At 44.1% G+C, this 18,116-nt stretch overlaps 1 protein-coding gene across 1 annotated transcript in view; it reads left to right on the forward strand.

The window, feature by feature from the left end:
• The window catches only part of plxnb1b (plexin b1b), a 67,485-nt gene that overhangs the window by 1,020 nt on the left and 48,349 nt on the right, over positions 1–18,116 (forward strand). The window contains exon 2 of the mRNA XM_056605298.1: positions 13,199–13,279. The gene's annotated coding sequence lies outside the window, so the exon portion shown is untranslated. The remainder of the gene's footprint in view (positions 1–13,198; positions 13,280–18,116) is intronic.

The following is an 18,116-nucleotide window of genomic DNA, read 5'->3' on the forward strand; positions in this document are numbered from 1 at the left end:
TGACATTTAAACAAAAATCGATCAGCTGCTATTTTAGAATTGTTGCTGAACAGAAATCAGGGTTCTCCCTGCCTTCCCCATTGGGTGAGTTCTGCTGAGCTTCCTAATAACAAACACTAAAGACAAGAAAGTGGAAAAATGGAAATGTTCCAAATTGCATTAGCTATCTGTCTTTCCATTGTAGGAGAGATTAGGTACTGAAAATGTGTAATGCCTGATAATTTGATTAATTAGAATAAAGGCTACATGGTTTGTAGCAAATTTGTTTTACAAATATATCGCAGACAAATTATTTTGCCCGGCAGTACCTGGAAAAGTCAGAAAGCAACGAGCAGAGGCATCTACTTGTAAAAATGCCCTGTGCCATCCGGTATGTCATTATGACGTGCTGTTGATTGACCTGTAATGACCTACCTTTTTTGGGGGGAGCTAAGTCTCTCCCCTCTGCTTTTATAGAGCATGGTGCAAGAGTTGGAATAAAGTAGTGCATTTCAGCAATAATAACTGTTGTGATACGGTATCGAGCAACCTTTTTGATGAGAATCTCATAAAAATTAGGGAACTATTGAACTTTAAATCTGTGAGGTTGAAAACGAAGGACTTGCTGTTATAATTCTACAGCCATGTTGAACCTAATGTGTATTGAACTGCCCCAGTGTCAAACACTTGCTTTCTGCCAAAGTTGTTGCTGCAAAAGGTGAAAAGGAGAAGAGGGGATTTCCGGTTTGTAGTTTCCATATTGTTTTCCTTCAGCTAAACCCATCATCGTGTCAGGATTTATAGAAAGCTGGGACATTCAGCTGGTTGGGTAATAAACAGAAGACGTGTGAGAGTGGGTGATGGCAGGATGTCATGGCCATAGCCCAGACACTCTAAACACCAGAGTGGAGACACAAGGTTTTGTTGTAAAATGTCAAATTGATATAAGCAGGGTTGTCTGGTCACATTTAGTCGGCCAAAGAAGAAATTCAAAGTGAGCATTACATTGGTGGGCATGTCTTGAGTTCTCTCCCATCCATTCTCTACCATTGGACGTGATTAGGGACTCCTTAGTGTGATCAGAGTAGGAAGGATTGGAAGGACCAGGCCCCGGGATTGGAACAGTCAGCAAGCCTTAGTTTGATCAGAGTAGGAAGGATGATGAACAGTCGGCAAGCCTTGGCAACAGCCAACAAGGCCCTCCGATCCCTTGCTCCTATTTAATACTCAATTTAATTACGTCGTCAGGCATTAAGTCCCTAACCTTATCAGAGCGGCCTGGCGGTTTTAATGTGGCTTTGCATCCAGCAGAGGCAGAAAGATTAGCGTCTATATGTGGCCGAGATCGTCCCCCAACCCCCAACCCAAACCCATCCCAGTGGGATCAAGGCTGGACCAACTCTTGATGGCCTAGGAACCGCCCACCTACACCATGCTTTCAGAAGTTTATCGGAAAAATAGATCCAGGTCAACTGAAAATAAATCATTTGAATTGTATTTATCTTGTCATGTCAACCAGGGTTGAAAACAATTAATTGAATAGGCTCATTCCTAACACTACGTTTCTACTTATACTTGCTTGACGTAGTCATACTTGAATTTCCAGGTTAACAAGAGAAGATGAAAGCCTTGCTGAGCATTCAGTATCTTCTTATGCCTTTCCTCTTGGCATGTCCTTCAACCTTCCTTACCTCATGTTACAGTACATTCTCTTCATGTTTAATTACTTATTATTCAGCTATGCTAATGGGGACCCAGATACATGAAGCTTTGGAATGCAAAACAGATTCTGGACTTGGGGAGGGAGTTCCCTTTTGAAGTGCCGTGGAAGCGTGTGAATTATTAACTCATCTCTGTGTATGCTGCACATTTGTCTTCCCGAATGTCTGCCGTCTGTGTGTGCCTGCACTCGCTCAACGTTGGTTTTGAAACGGTGTGTTTGACCCGAGAGTCTGCAAGTGTGGCTGTTATTTAGTCTATTACTGAGCTGGTCTTGCTGTGCACAAGCAAACGGCTGTTATTTAGTAATCTTATTACTGGCACGCGTGATGGCTGCTGGGAGTTTGGTCCACTTTATAAGGTGAAACAGTCAGTGAGTTTGCTGCGTGGTGTTGCAGTGAAAGTTGGGGGAAGGGCGACTTTCATTAGCATAAGCCCCACATTGTGTTTCTGGCCTTCCAGTTGCAATTGAGATTCCACAACTCCACCCTCGGGTCTACATTAAAAAAACGATGCTGCTTGTAGAGCAATTAAAAAAAACAAATGATTTGATTAAATGTGTATTGCTTTTATACTGGCATTGTATTTGTACAACTGTTGTGTAGGTATCTCAGCCATACATGTATCTCTGCTATCTTATCTAGCAGGAAGTAAGCTCAACTGGAGTAGGGTGGACGGGGGTCCTTGACAGAATGGCACACAGGGCTGCAAAGTATCATTCCCCCTCCTGATGGTGGCATCAGCCGTTGGGTAAAGGAGGCTAAGCTAGGAGGACACCGCTCGGTCTTTGTTGGAGAACCTTTGGTTTGAAGGTGAGTCCGCTGCCCGTGTAGGGGTGTTGGATGGATGGTGTTCAGAGGACCTGGACGCAGATTTCACACTTTAGTATTCTCTACTGAGGCATGGATGGAGCTGAATTACATTCTTCAATATAAGACATTTGTAACATAGCTAAACTTTTGTTGTTCAAATGTTATCAGACATTGGCCTTGTATTAGCCATATTCTCAGAAAAAGATATTATTCAGCCATGCATGCGTCTGATAGCATTACTGTTATTCATGCATATCTACATATGTATCTGCTATATTTCTATCTATTGCACATATCTACGATAGGCATACATGCAAAGACTTAAGCCCCACAGATTATACGTTTATCCAGTAATGTGTGTGCACCTGCATCATTTTGTCTACATAGCTCATCAAGAGACTAGCCAGTGTGCTGGAATAAAAAAATGTTGCGTACAGTTTGCATGCCTGCGCATGAGTAATCTTTGTAGATAATCCAACGTCTTATAATGTCTATCCTTCACAGTTTCCGAAAGGGTAGGGAGGGAAGAGGATGTAGGGAAGTGAATGTAATCAGTTCGGTTCTGCTCTGTCCCTGACTCAATCTCTCTATATCTATTTTGCTGCCTCTGACTCCCTCTCACTATCTTGCTGACTCTCTGGCTCTCTTTGTTTATGTCTTTCTCTCTTTCCCTCTCTGTGTAGAAGGGGGGGAAAGGAGAGAAGAGCGATGGTCCTATACAGGCTCCTTTTGTTTCCTTTTGTTTGACAAAAGGCTGGAAAGGAGATGGGGAGGGTGATGGTTGAGAGGTACAGAAGTTGTAAATCGTGAGAGAGGGGCAGTGTTAGAGCGAGATGGGGCGACAGGATTAGGCTTACATGTCCGTGCTAAAACATCCGAATGAAAGTGTTCGCACAGACAAAATGGCAGGTTTTTGACCATTGAAGCACCACACCGGTCTACAATCAACCCAGGTTGATCGAACTAACCAATCTTTTCCCTGTTCTACATAAGCGCGTAATTTCTGTTGTACGCTAGGCTGCGTTTCCTCTCACTGCGACCTGTGATATTAAACGAACAGCCCATAAAACCGCCGCTTTCAGCAGCAGTTCAACAGCTTTTTCCAATTCGGTCAAGGTATATCGGCCATAGTATTGGGTGTTGGACTTCAGTCCAAAGACACACAATACTGTGTGTGTGTGTGTGTGTGTGTGTGTGTGTGTGTGTGTGTGTGTGTGTGTGTGTGTGTGTGTGTGTGTGTGTGTGTGTGTGTGTGTGTGTGTGTGTGTGTGTGTGTGTGTGTGTGTGTCATTTGGAACACACACAAACAGCTGCCGTGGATGGCAGCGGACATTTCTTCCTCCGTCTTCACAGTAGGAAGCGGAATCAGGGCTGGTGAGGAAGGGTGGGGCCAAAGGGGCTCGCTGCTGGGCTTCGACCAACATCTTTGAGCCCTGCTGGCCCTTGAGTTCTCCTCTAAAGACTTAACCATTGAACTTCTGAAGTGCTCCACGTGGAAAAAACGACGCTCAAGTCTTCTAAGAATATTGTTGCGTAGATTGCGGAAACCCAAAATGTTTGGGTTTGAAACATCTTCTATTCAGCGCCTGTTGAAAAGGCTGCTTTTCCTTGGGAGTTCTCAGCATGTCAGACAGGTGGCAATTCAACCACAGCTTAGAGTTTGAAAGCCATTGGTCTTTAAAGCACTCCAAAATATCAAATGCCATGCCAATGACGTCAGGCCTACCGGCTTTTGACTCCAGAGGCAACAGTGTGGGAAGCATCTGCTCTGGTTGCCACTCGCTGGCTCTGGGCGTGGGCTTGGACAGGCCCGCCCCCAAGGTGTGAAATGCAGCATTTTGAAATGCTGACACCCGGCCGTGGCAACTGAAGAGCTACTTGGGGGTAGGGGGGAGTTGTGTGTGCAGTTTCCTCAAAAACACCCTTTTTGTCCCCAACTCCACCCATCCTTAAAATCCCTTGGAACGGCCTCGGGGCGGGGGGCTCCTTCAGGCCCTGGGAAAAGGCCGGTTGCTGGGGTGAACCGGGCTGACTGTTGCTAGGGTAGAGCAGGGCCGATTGTTGCCAAGAATGAATGTTAAGGTTTCCAGGTTGGCTTGGCGGCGGGATGAGCTCTTTAAAATAAATAGAAGGCTTCTTTTGTAGAACATTTGACCAAGTTAGGTCATGCGCTCCATGTTGTTTTGGGATTGACTAAAAACGTAAAAGAAGATTTAGATGAAGAACAAATCGACCCATACCCTGGCTCTCCTTACATTTCAACCCACAGACAGCTGGTTCATTCATTGCTTTAACTTCCACTCACCTCCGAAGATGGTGTTCTGTCACTTGCACTTGACACCCGTTGGCATATTGATGGCACATTGCTTGATTCAAAGAGTAACCTGATATGATTCTTTATAGGCTCACTGTTGTGTGGATGCATATGGCCGCCTACTAAGGTCATGTCTCCCTTCCAGCCTTTAGATCTGTGGTGTTCTTGTGTGTGTGTGTGTGTGTGTGTGTGTGTGTGTGTGTGTGTGTGTGTGTGTGTGTGTGTGTGTGTGTGTGTGTGTGTGTGTGTGTGTGTGTGTGTGTGTGTGTGTGTGTGTGTGTGTGTGTGTGTGTGTGTGTGTGTGTTCATGAAGGCCTACATATGTGCAAATGTAGGTGTCGGTTAGGTCTGGGCGATTAATCGAATTTTGATTGCGATTTCGATTTTAGCGTCAAACGATCACAAAATTCACAATTTTAGATTCAAACGTTTTCCTTATTTTGTGTATTTTTTAAGGCGAAATTTCAAAGTTATCAGTTACAAAAAGAAATTCAGTAGTACAAAAAAAATCATTAGTGAATGGGTAGTGCGAGAGCCCTCGCACTACCCCAACTGTTTCCTAGCAACCTTTTGCCAGTTGATGGTAACCCAAGAGATCTAATCCATGGATACAGAGGTTTTCTGCTTGTATCTGAAAGCTTTTGGTCTTATTCGATCGGTTTTCACTTTTGAGTGAAGTATTCCTTTTTAAGTAGGCTTCTCCAGAATGCATATATTGCATGGCATAAATCAACCTGCTTATGGAAAGTGTTTTCGGTCAAAAGAACAAACTCTAAAATGGCCCTAATGAAGGATTTTAAAGGTCCCAGGACATGCCACCAGGTGTGGGCTGATATGACCTTTAAAGGTGTAGTGTGTAGGTTCTAGTGGCATCTAGCGTTGAGGTTGCGGATTGCAACAACTGAATACTCTCCTCACCCGTCCCTTTCCAATGACGTTGCCTGTAAGGTGCCATGAGGTACTTCAACAATGTGTCATTCTCAATGGCAGCGTTGAGTAGCCAAGTGTCGAGTGAGGAGGTTCCTTGATAGATTTGTAAATTATGTATGGTTTATTTAGTAAAAAATTATAGAAGTATAGGTCATAGCTTACAAGTTGCATATTGACTTAAAATGGAAGAGGATCCACAGATATAACAAGCTCATTCTAAGCTAATGAGCGCATAATTCTTTTTCATTAGATTATACACGTATTATGTTCCATTCTGCCAAGTCCGTTCCGCTAGGGGCCTCTAAGTTCTACACACTACTGCAACCTTTGACGTGCCCATCCTTTACAGCCCGCTAGATCTTTCTGTGTAAGTGGCCCGAAGGGAGGCTAAACAACATGCTGTCGTCCTTTCGCTGTCTTCTCTCTCACACTCATCATTTCATTATCGGAAGCGTAAGGTTCTCTTTGCTTCCCAAGAATAAGCTTTTCAAGCCGCTCAACCTCGGCCTAATCTGGGCAGCGATGAACGAGGCCTCTGTGTCCAGGGAATGGATTGGAGGGGTTCTGAGGGAGGAAGGAGGAGGGGTGTTATGTATGCCCCCCACTGCATGCCCATTTACTTCCCTCCACCAACTCACGGAACTCAAAGTTGTGTTGTAATCATATGCAGTTGTTCATTATTCTCGGTCTTAATTAGGCTTTATGTGGTCGAAGGGGTTCAGTTGTTTCTAAGCATGTTAACAGGACACCGCACTTTTTTTATTCTCGCTGAACATATCAGCTAATGTGACAATGGAATACGTTTAAATGCCCATCGCTGGTTGTTTGTAGGTAGGATTCTAAAATGTAGTCTTATAATCCAAATGCTGGTGGGGCTTTGCTTGAAGACCAAAGCCCTGTTGTGGACAGGAGGCCCTCACTGACGGGAGACTGGAAAAAGTCATATTTTCTTATCTTTAGCATTGTAACTCCTTGAGCAACCAATGACGTTGCATATAAGACACGGTTACAAACAAGGCTTTGTGGTGAAAAAGAAGTCACCATCCTGAAGGAATGCAGAGTGCAAGTATTTTCCTCAGTGTTTTAAGTATCTTACTTAACATTGACTTATAGTGCACAATATTGCAATGATTATCAAAATGTGGTCTAAGCCTACATTTGTTTTTCCAGTATCGAATGGCACTTTTCGGATTACTGAAGCGCACTATTAATAGCTCCCTCTGTTTTCCAATGTGCTAGACACACATTCAGCTAGGAATGATACACAGCCAGCTTGCATCATGCTGACGTCATACCTCATCTTATTGAACCAAACACTACACCTCCTCTCAATTGTGGTTTAGACAAGCTTTGGGCCTAAAGCCCACAGCTGGTGTCCGTGGGGGACATAAAACAATGGTTTTAGTTGTAGATATTGGCGCCCTGTACTCTGCTCCCTGATAACATTATGAAACAGATTATGCTAGGCTTTCTGCTCTCCTAATGAAACCTGGTGTCTCGCAAGCTGTTTCCATCTTTACATATTTGAAGTGCATTTCACTATGCCTAATTTCTCAATTTGATCTTTGATGGTCTTTAACCAATTACTTAGACACATGTGTAAAGCATGTGTTATCTTGTAGTGGGGTGGGTTCAGTCTTAATAGGATCCAGCTGGAACAGGAGTAAAGCTGGTAGCTGAAATAAAATAACAATGGTCCATGGTAGGTTCACAACGTGGTCCATGTAGCTCATAACTAAAAAAGAAAGGGACCTGGCTATACCGTCCAGGTGAACCTGAAGGCTGAAGGGGTTTACCACAGAAGGCAAGGGAATTATAAGGTTAACAAACACTGATCACAGTGACAAACAGTATCTAATGGGACAAAGGTTTGCAATTGCAGCTAGACAGCAATAACCTTTTTTTGTCTGATTAGTGTTGTTCGAATTGTCCCTGCACAAAAAATGACCATAACTGTATTTACGTTCATTTTCTTTGCGTGATTATAGATATGACTCTTTGACCCAGAGTGGAGGTGAAATGTTTTGTCTTCTTTCCAAAGGTAGATGGTAGTATGGCTCTAGTTCAGAACATTTCTTAATCAATCTGTGGATGATGGCTTGTTATCTTATCACTGTTTATGTAAGTGACAACATTGTGCATTTCTACTAGATTCCTCATTGAGGGAATGGATGGAAAAAGATGACTAGAATCAATACAGAAATGAAGGTTTTGGATTTTGGGTGGCTGACCTTAAATGTCACATCCTAGCCCGATATAATTATAAGTTATGTCAGATTTAGATTCAGACCACATAATAGACAGCAATCTCACCTGCACAGGTTTAGCTTTAACCTTCTGGTGTAGATGGTGTGGTGGATGTGTCCCTCAGTGATTACATCCAAAGCCTGTGACGGCACCCTTCCCCCAGCAGCATGTCCACTGCAGACGGTTAATCTCCGGCCAATTGATCACACGCCACAAATTGATTACCATGAAGCCACACCATGACCCGAGGCCTGCATAATAATGTAAAGCCCAAACATTGGTCTGTTTGGAAATTGTATGTGTTGTAGTATTGACTTTTATTATAGAAAGGACTTTTCATGGCCAAATCCATGTTTGTTCTCTAAAAGGGCATCAGTTCCACTTGGTTTTGACTCATTGAAGATGAGGAAGGACGTGTGAGCTGTACTTTATGATCTTCTAAAATGTGTTTGATTGACTAATAGGCAGAAAATGAGAATCCAATACAATTTCATTGTGTTTTATTTCCTTTCCGAATTCCCCCCTGGACCATTACTAGTACCATTTGCGGGTTCCACGTCTGGACCCTTCTGTTCTCCCTGTAATAGACTAAGTACTGAAGACATGTTTCACTGTACTGGGACTGAGGCGTGCGTGATTCAGCATCTTAAGATCATGGGAATGTGCAAGGTCGTCTTCATTATCTCAAGAACCATCAGTTTATCTCGAGGAAGCCTGTCCTTGCACAAGGTCAGACTATAATATGCTGTCTTCATTCAAACGTCATGCTGGAAGTAGCCAGGTTGCTCATTAAGTAGATCATTTGTGGGGTGATCTTATTTGGTGGGCACAGGAGATTGTGATGGAAGGTCACAAAAATGATCCTCTCTGCCGAGTACTTCCTCTGTGATTGGCTGCTCTGTAAGTTTGTTACGGTAACCACACTGTTAATAACTGTCAGACAATTTGGCTTTATTTAATCACTTATACCTGGACAAAAATCGAACACGAGAATTACAATTAGTTGTCTATTCTGCAAGAGATAAAAAAGGCGCAAGATAAAATATTTCAGCTTAAATCCAATAATAAATACCAAGCGCACCACAGATTGAAACAGGCGTGGTGCGGTGGTGTTCTGGTAACCAGCTATTGTGTGTAGCATGGGCGCACTGGTGGTCGCATTGCAGTCGCATTGCAGCCCCTGGACACCACCAAAACAGCCCTGGACACCGTCCTAACACGACACCACCCTAACGGGGTTCCACGCTGAGCCTGTATTTTAGCATCCTCTATTTTATTTCCAATATAGAAAGCGTCACAGATATTTGACGCTCAACCATGCACAAAAAGATCAAATGTGCTGTAAATACTTTAGACAGCCTGCATTTCTATTACTGCATTGCTGGAGGCTCTGAGCATACTTGTGAAAAGTGTGATTATTATATTCTTGTGAATGTCAATTGAATGATTGCCATTTACTCATCATGGGTGTGGGTGAGTAGCAAGAGAGAGAGTAGGACACTTGCTTTGAGCGAAACAAAACATTGTTAATGAAAGTCCTAATTAGGCAGACCGAAGTCAGACCTTGCTGATTAAACAGACTGGGTGTGAAAAACCTTGCCCCTGGCTAAAACATGGCCTTGTTTATTGGGTTTCTCTTACCCCTATCATGGCCTTGTGCCAAATACGCCAAGGAAATTAACATTTTTTGTGCGTACTATCCCAGTATTTCCTAAAACATAGCATGACCGCTGCATTTGTCTGCATCTTTGTGCACGTTTGTATTTGCATGTGCAGTCATGCACACTAAAAGGCATGTAAGGGATTACATGATGATGTTACCGCTCCCCATATTCAAAGATGTTTATTTTAACAAATAAAAGCATTAATTAAGGAATATTCTTTTCATTAATGTGTTTAATTAATTAAAACTTTTGAAGACATAAAGATTTTTCTTTGTTTATCAATTGTACGGCAGAAGAAGAACTTTTCAGCTTAAACACACAAGACACTCTTTTCTTTCTTTCTCTCACGTTCATGGCATATTTCTAATGCTTTTGTCAAAAATTTGGTCGTACAATGATTTAGGGGAAAGTTCGTAGAGTAACTGAAACATTTCAAGGAAGATATGGAATATGGAGCCTACATGGTTCCTCCTTGCCGCTCTCTGCATTCTGTGCCTACGAGGCATTGGGAGCAGCTAACCGCTGGTCACAGCATCACTTCCATACACTGTGGTCAGAGAATACAGGGCAATCTGGAGTTATATTTAAGGCTACTTATAGAGTGGCCTTTTTTATGTTGTAATTATAGAGAAACTTCAGGCTTTGAGACACAATCAGTGGTGACTCTCAGACCAACAGATTACCAATTTAAGAGGGGGCCGAACCTCTGGCTTGGATGACGTTTGATTTACTTACTCTGTTACAGATTTTATTGGGGTTGGGAACTATGTTCACTAGGCCCCATGTTTTGGAAGGGGGTACATGAGAATTTTGCAATTTATCAAAATTCAACTTAAGGTCCGATTTTTTACTCTTTTATTATTTTACTTATAGTTTTACATTATCACAGGGAGAGTGTAATTTGATTGAGTTGTTTGCTGGGGTACATGAACATGTCAATGTGTCAAATGAAAAAAAAAAAAAAAAGTCTTGCAATTTATTCAGACAAGTCAATTTTATATCTACACAGGGGTCACTTGGGCCTAAACTTCAATGCACAGGCCTAATATTAACGTTGTGTAAAATGTGTGTTTTGGTTTTGTTTCACAGCTGTCTCAAGCTATAGGATTTTTTTTCATTTTACAGTGTTTACACGCACACTAGGAACCCGATTGTTACCCACTTTCCTCGCTGCCACAAGCAACATGGATCTTTCAAAGAACAGTCTCAGCATGAGCTGTGTGAGCATGCTCACTGCCTTGTTTGGTACGCATTGGTTGGTAAGTAGGTATCGTCCGTAACAATATTCCCTTTTACAGAGATCCCACAATATGGCCGTAAATGAGATTCTTCATTATTCTGGCTTTATTTGAACACGGAACCAAACAATGCCGCTTTTTGCATTGGCGTTCGGGACTTGTAACAGGACAGCGTCAGCTTTCTTGTGTGACGTCCAACATGCACGCAGAGCTGCAACATTGCTTTATAGAAAATAACGGCGCGGAACTGAGTGTTGAGGTACTTTTGCTAGCTGTGCACATTCTTACCACTGCAACGAATACAACATGGTGATGTGTAGCGCTACAGTGGCGTATTCGTGCGAGCAACATGCTTGTGCGATCCCAAATAGTTGGAGGAGAAATGTAAGTAGAACTGGGAGTGGTTTGAGGCAGAAATGTGTGCCGACCTTAGACGGCATAGAAGGAGACCATAAGAAACATCGGTTTCTTTTCAGAAATCGCCTGGTGACGGGTTGCACACATCCAAACTCCTCCCCCCCCCCCCCCGCCCCGCCCCCTGGTACCGCCATGACGGTTCCCCCTTTTCACACACAGCAACTCGTGTTTGCTACTCCCTCCCCTGCCGGCTTAGAGCTGACCAACAATGATCCCCACTCCGTGTTTGCCACTCCCTCCCCTTCCGGCTTAAAGTTGAACCAAAACGCCATTTTATACAGAAGGAGACAGTAGGCCGCATCATTCCCGCCTTCACCAGTCTGTAAAATGACAACAACTCTTGATCCATTGCCTATTGATCTCATTGGATTTACATGCGGTCACTTCTTGAACTGACCTAAGTTCTGTTGACTTACACCAACGCGTCTGTGTCCATGTGACACAGTCATGTGTTGTGTCCTCTCACCATAGTTATGACTATCACCTTGTTACTCAGCCTAACTGGGCTTAACTGTGCACGTGAATGCACTCACTGTGAGTTTGGCAGTTGTGTTTGTTAATTGCGTGGGTTCATTACTGCTACACGTGTGGTCTAGCTGCCTAAACCAGTGTGTAAGCACCGCTCCTTGTGTAGGAAGCTAAGAGCGGTATGCCTTACAGTTCCTGATCACCTCAACCCTCTGCAATTGGTTGCCTGGTCCATGCTGCATGACCACTTTAACTTTGGGCTGTATGGCTTGGGTTCAGATTTTATGATTCATAATCAGAGTTTTTATATTTTTGCTGAGTTATTTTTCCCTACAATACTGAACCTTTCTATCTATCCTTTGATATTATAGTATTTTACAGCAAGGCACAACAGATCCAAACACCATGGGATCGTTTCATCTGATTTGGTAACTGGGTGTCGTGAATTGGTGTTAATCAGAGCATTCTTTCTTTCTTGTAAATCTTTCGTGCATGCAGCCCTAAATGTGACGGTTGAACAAACCCTTTTGTAACCTGTGCGTTAATATTGATGAGTTTTAGGGGAAACCCAGGAATCCTTATTCCCTTGTGTGTTGTAACCTTCAGAAAGCATTACTGTCTACAGTGTGCATGGTTAAACTTCCCGTCCCGTCCCCCCACCTCGCGAAAGACATCTCCGTGGCGGGGAGAAAAATGCAGTGGCAGATGTGTGGACAAGCCCTGCCTGGGGCAGGACATCCAGTCCTCTCTGGTGGACTTTAACAACCTAGATGGAAAGTGGGAAAAGCTCAAATTTTGACCAATAGGCCATGAGCTGAGTTAAGGCTGCATTCCTAGACAATGACTAACAAGTCAGGTAGCAGGAGAAAATTGAACTGAACAAAACGTCACCCCTCCAAGGCACCTGCGTTTAAAAAAAGAAAAGAAAAGAAGAGCATTAACATTGGAGAAAGGACATTACAGTGTTTTGCAGTCAGCAAAAGATTATTTTCAACAGAACCGGACAAATCTTCATTTTTTACAATACATTGTTGCATTTAAACCCTTACAGAGCCGTGTTGACGGTGTGGTTGTAGCGCACTCACGCCGTCTCCTCTTGGCAGCCAGGATGGCTTTGTATGCCCGTTGAAAAGGTAACGTGTTCAGCAGCAGGGCCCTGACAATAGCAGCCTTGTAGCGCTGCCTCACCTGCTAGTGGGAGCTAAAGGGATCTGGCAGGCGCCGCCACCGCCACCGAGCTAGGCCCGGGCCGGAGGAATGTTCCAGCAACGGCTCCCACTAACATCCTCATAACTGGGCTCTTTGGAGTGACGCTTGCGTAAAAACCAGTTTGAGTTATTGTGCGCCACAGAGGAAGGCTTGGAGACATACCGTGGGGTTTCTTTAATCTCGTCTCTGTTCTCTCTCCAGGTCTGAACGGATTCTATCGGGGAGCCTTTGGGAAAAGACTTCGGAACAGTTTGGAATATAAGTCCAACTCTAGAATACCAGGTAAGAGGGTGAACAATGGTGTGTTATGTGACTTCTTCTTTTGTAGCTAAAGGGCCCCTGTTATGGAAGGGCTGTTTCTGTCTTCCTGTAAACACAAACACTCGTGTGTCAGAGAGAGCATGCCTTTCAGCTTTTCAGGTATTTCCTCCGATTCATCGGAATCGTAAAATAGCTCATCGGCACGGATCCTGACTTCCTGCCCCCCAGCTGTGCCAAGCTCCCCCCCCCTTTCCTGGTACCAACAAGCCCATCCCAGAACGCTCGGCAGTTATTTTAAAGCACTCGCTCTTCCCCCCCCCCCCCCCCCCCCCACACACACACACACACACACACACACACACACACACACACACACACACACACACACACACACACACACACACACACACACACACACACACACACACACACACACACACACACACACACACACACACACACACACACACACACACACACACACACTGTGTGTGTGCGTGCGCTGCCTCTATTATCCTGAGCCAGGTGAGGCTGACGTTTGGCCTCCTCTGGTTAACCTTGGTTACACAAACACTAGACCCTACATTCTGTCCAAACCATGCCTGTTCTGCCAGCGGCTCCCTCGTCTTGAATACATTGTGAAATTGGAGCCAGGAGTGCGTGTTTTGTTCCCAGGTGGAATGAATGGAGGCTCTCTGGTGTTGGCCGGGGAGGGGCCGGACACAAGCACCGCTGTCGGGCGAGCCGTTGAACTCTCTCTGTTGGATCTATTTCAGCCACACTAGATACCCTCGTCATTTACTCATTTTCTATTGCAAAATGAGTAAATATTGTCGTGGAAAGTTGTCTTCGTTTGTTTTGCTTTGACACGGTTCAGGACTTGATTTCAGGTCTAGCGGTGAGATTATTGTCGTGCATGTGACTTTTAAAATATTGCCAGTCCCCTACCCCCGTCAGGTCCCTCTCTGTCTACACCAGGGGTGCCCAACCTTTTTTGACCCAAGATCTACTTTTCAAGTAGCCAACCTCCCGAGATCTACCAGCAAACCTACCTTCAAGCGGGGGGGGGGGGGGGGGTAGAGAACAGTTGTTGACGGGGGGGGAGGGGTTTGAATCGTGAACCTACGGACTTCAGTGGGGGTTTCATTCCGTCTGCGCACGGCACCTTCTCAGCGATAATCAATAATCTTCCTCCCACTCAGGGTGAAAATGGTAGGTCTTAGCTCGTTTCCCCTCAGCCATGCCAACGTTTAGGAGTGTGTAACTACTGTTGACGGCTTTCTTTCAACTGCTGTTAACAGCACATGCGCTACCGCGCGTATATGTCCCGCGCAAATTTAATTTTATAAAAATAAAAAAAAACTTTTTTTTTTTTTTTTTTTTTTTTTCTTCACCCCTCGCGATCGACTTGGGATCTGTCGGCGATCTACTGGTAGACCGCGATCGACTGGTTGGGCACCCCTGGTCTACACCGTCATTAAGGCCACAGTGTGATGGAGCCAAGTGCTGTTCAAACATACCCACTTCCGGCCCCTCTGGGCAGGTGGCCCTCTGCTGTGATGCCTCACTCCTGGAATATCATGTACACAGCTACACACACGCACGCACATCATTCACCATAGTCACCATAGTCAAACCGCACCTACTTGGCTCTGTTTAACCAGCTACACACACACGAGCACACAGACACATACACACAGACACAGTTCCATGGACTGCACATCTCATTTACTTCAACAGGCCATCATTTTGACCTTGGTTTGCATGCCAAATGCAGAACCATGGTAAGAAACACAGACACGCGCATACGCACAGAAACTCTTTGAATGTCATTCGTCGGGCAATGAGGGTTATGTCCACTCCGCTATGGCCTGTTTGTCCCCTCATGAATCACTGATACCGAAAGATATTACCCTTCCTGTCAGACGGAAAACAGTCACACACATGCAGCCAACGGGGCGGACAGAGACGAACAGCCAAGCATTTGATCAGAGGGTGTGTTCGTCCCATCTCCACTTGTATGCAATGTCAACCAGAGCACATAATGGTTTTAACACCTTAGCCATATAAAGCAAGGTTGGTGGTCATTAAATAATTAAAACCTTTTCACGGTTAAGAGCAAATATTTAGCTCAGTATTCTATAAATGGACAACTAGTACCAACTGTGTGCGGATTCATTCTATTTAGCGAGGATGTTACTTTCTCACAGTGAAAGTGCTTGTGGCATTTCAAAACCCATCCCAGACTTCAACAGAAATCTGTAGTGAACTTAGAATTACTCCAAAGTTGTAGATCCTTGAATGATCCTTACAGATGCATCAAATTACTTTTATATGGACAACCCAGACGTTGTAGCTGGAGGGCTGGAGGTGTTACTGGTGTTGGTTTATGGCCCTCACACAGTGTGTCCTGAGGCAGACAGGATTAAGGAACGCTTGCAACAAGTCTCCAGTGAACTTCTGTAAAGGGGGCATGCCTGTGTTTTGCCATTCTTAAGCAACATCAGGGCTCCAGACTTATTTTTTTCACTAGGAGCTCTGTGGCCCCTAACTGAACATTTTAGGGGCGCAACCAGAAATTTTAGGGGCACACACCGCTAATCAACATGCCAACCAAATATTCACATTTCTACTCATTTCCACTGTACTACTAACTACTAACTATTTTGATAATAGATGCAGAAATAACAATGTGCTGTTTCAAATTCAGTGCCACATTTTATGTGATTCTCATCTATCCCAATGGTTACCAGGTTTGCGCATGCATGCGTTCAACAAGTACGGAAGTGACTGTTTCACGGGAGTCCGCCCGCTTGTCGTGCCGCTTGACAGGACGCTGAGCCTCCTCTCTGCCCGCTCGCCTCTCCATTGAGAATACATTATCAGGCCCGACAAACGCAAAAGCCTCCCGTCTGAAAAGCCCTTTATGGCACCTGAAGCAGAGTCCTGCTCTGGTTCAGGTGACCCGCAAACTTTGGATGAAACAAGTCGGGTCGGACGCCTGAACAGCGCGGGTCGGGTGCGAGTTTTGCGATTGCGAGCAAGACTTCACCGGTGCTGGATATAATCAGGAGCGGAGGAGTTAACTAAAACTGTCAACAGTGGATGATGTGCTTTTTTTGCACAACAATCTAAAGCACCAAGCCCAAACCAGATAGTGTAATTCCCATCTAATGTTTCTTAATTTTCCATCGGGTGCGGGTCGGGTGTCAATATCAATTTATAGCGGGTCTGGTCGGGCTACTGTCGGAACACGGGTCGGATGCGGTTTGGAGTGTTGCGGGTACGGGCGGGTGCGGGGTTTGTAAACTAAAACCCGTGCAGGACTGACTTGCACTGGCACACTAGCCCAAGGTCGGAAGAACGAGGCAATAGTTTGCTTGCTCATTGTAATCGCACGTAGCAGGTTTTGAAATTAGCACCATTCCCTATCCTTCTTTCACTCATTGGCCTGCTAAAGATTCCGGATTCATTGACGCGCCCCTTCCACTTTTAACGTGTAAAAAAAAAAGAAGGCCAAAATGAATGGTCGCACATGCGCGACCAGATGGAAAATCCGGTCGCACACTCTCAAATTCTGGTCGCAAAATGCAACCATTTAGTCGCAGACTGGAGCCCTGAACATGGCTCCTTAAATATGTCCTGTGTCAATGTCCAGACTTGCAAAGTATTTTATATAAAAGTGAGTTTGTTTGTTTGTTTGTTTAAATTCATTTAAACATTTGATTTCAAGAAATGTATTTGATTGATGATTCTTCTTATCCAATGCTCCACTTCACCTGAAAGGTGAGTCTGAAAACATGAACAGAAATATATATATATATATATATACAAATAAATAAATAATAATAATATATTTATTTTTTTAATCAATATTTTTTCATTATTATGAATTAACAAAGTATAAAACTCTCTTAGGGAGAGAAAACATAAAGATAAATAATGCATTAGTAACAGTGGTCGTGCCATAAAGCTTTTTGAATGGAATTGAAACGGAGAACATAAATAGTCCTTGGGCCTTGACACTATCTCTTTCTGATGGTGGGATTTCAAACTGCTCTCTGGAACTGACCTTCATGCCAAACTGTGACGGCAGTGACTGTTCTGCAAGACTACACACGAGCATGATACAAATTCTACCGCTGGTATCCCGGAGTGGTCTCTCCTCTGGTAAACATTGAAAGAGGCTAGGGAGATGATTTGAAAACAGCAGTTTTAACTGTTTTAACTTCAAAAGGCGAATATAAATGGATGAACTTAGTTATGACTAAGGTTAAAGTATGATTTTAAAATGTTCAAGTATTGATCTCTTTGATACCTTTTGTGTGCTTTGACTGTCTTTGTGATCCGAGAGAGTGGCTGCTAATGGCTGAATGCTGCCCTGGGGGCCTTCAATACAGGGGCAGGGACCTTGTGTTCCTGGAGTTCAAAGCTCCTGCTGACAAAGTGGCACGCCGTACAAGAGCCGCCGTGCTCCAACTTGTCTCCCGAAGAACAACATGGCCGAACACCTGCACACTGAGGCTGCTTTTTAATGAATCCCTCAAGTCCTCTTCTTTATTGCCACTGGAGGTCCCAGCCTGTTGAAGGCAGAACCACTTCCACGGTCGGCTGTCAGGCTTGAAATGTGTTTACAGGCGGGAGAAGGAATTTATCCAGGCTTTGGGATACTTTTTTTAATTAACTGACTCTGAAGATACAAACCTGGCACATGTTTTTCATTTAAAGGAGAATGTTACATGTAAAGATTTGCATAGCAAATCTTTAAAATCCCTGTGAGTAGCGCTTCCTAAAGGACAACAGGGGAAACTGTTCTCATGACACTCTCTCCTCCATGGTTCCTCTCTCTGAGACGGTG

The sequence above is a fragment of the Gadus chalcogrammus genome, chromosome 13, assembly GCF_026213295.1.
Source record: "Gadus chalcogrammus isolate NIFS_2021 chromosome 13, NIFS_Gcha_1.0, whole genome shotgun sequence".
Lineage (NCBI taxonomy): Eukaryota > Metazoa > Chordata > Actinopteri > Gadiformes > Gadidae > Gadus > Gadus chalcogrammus.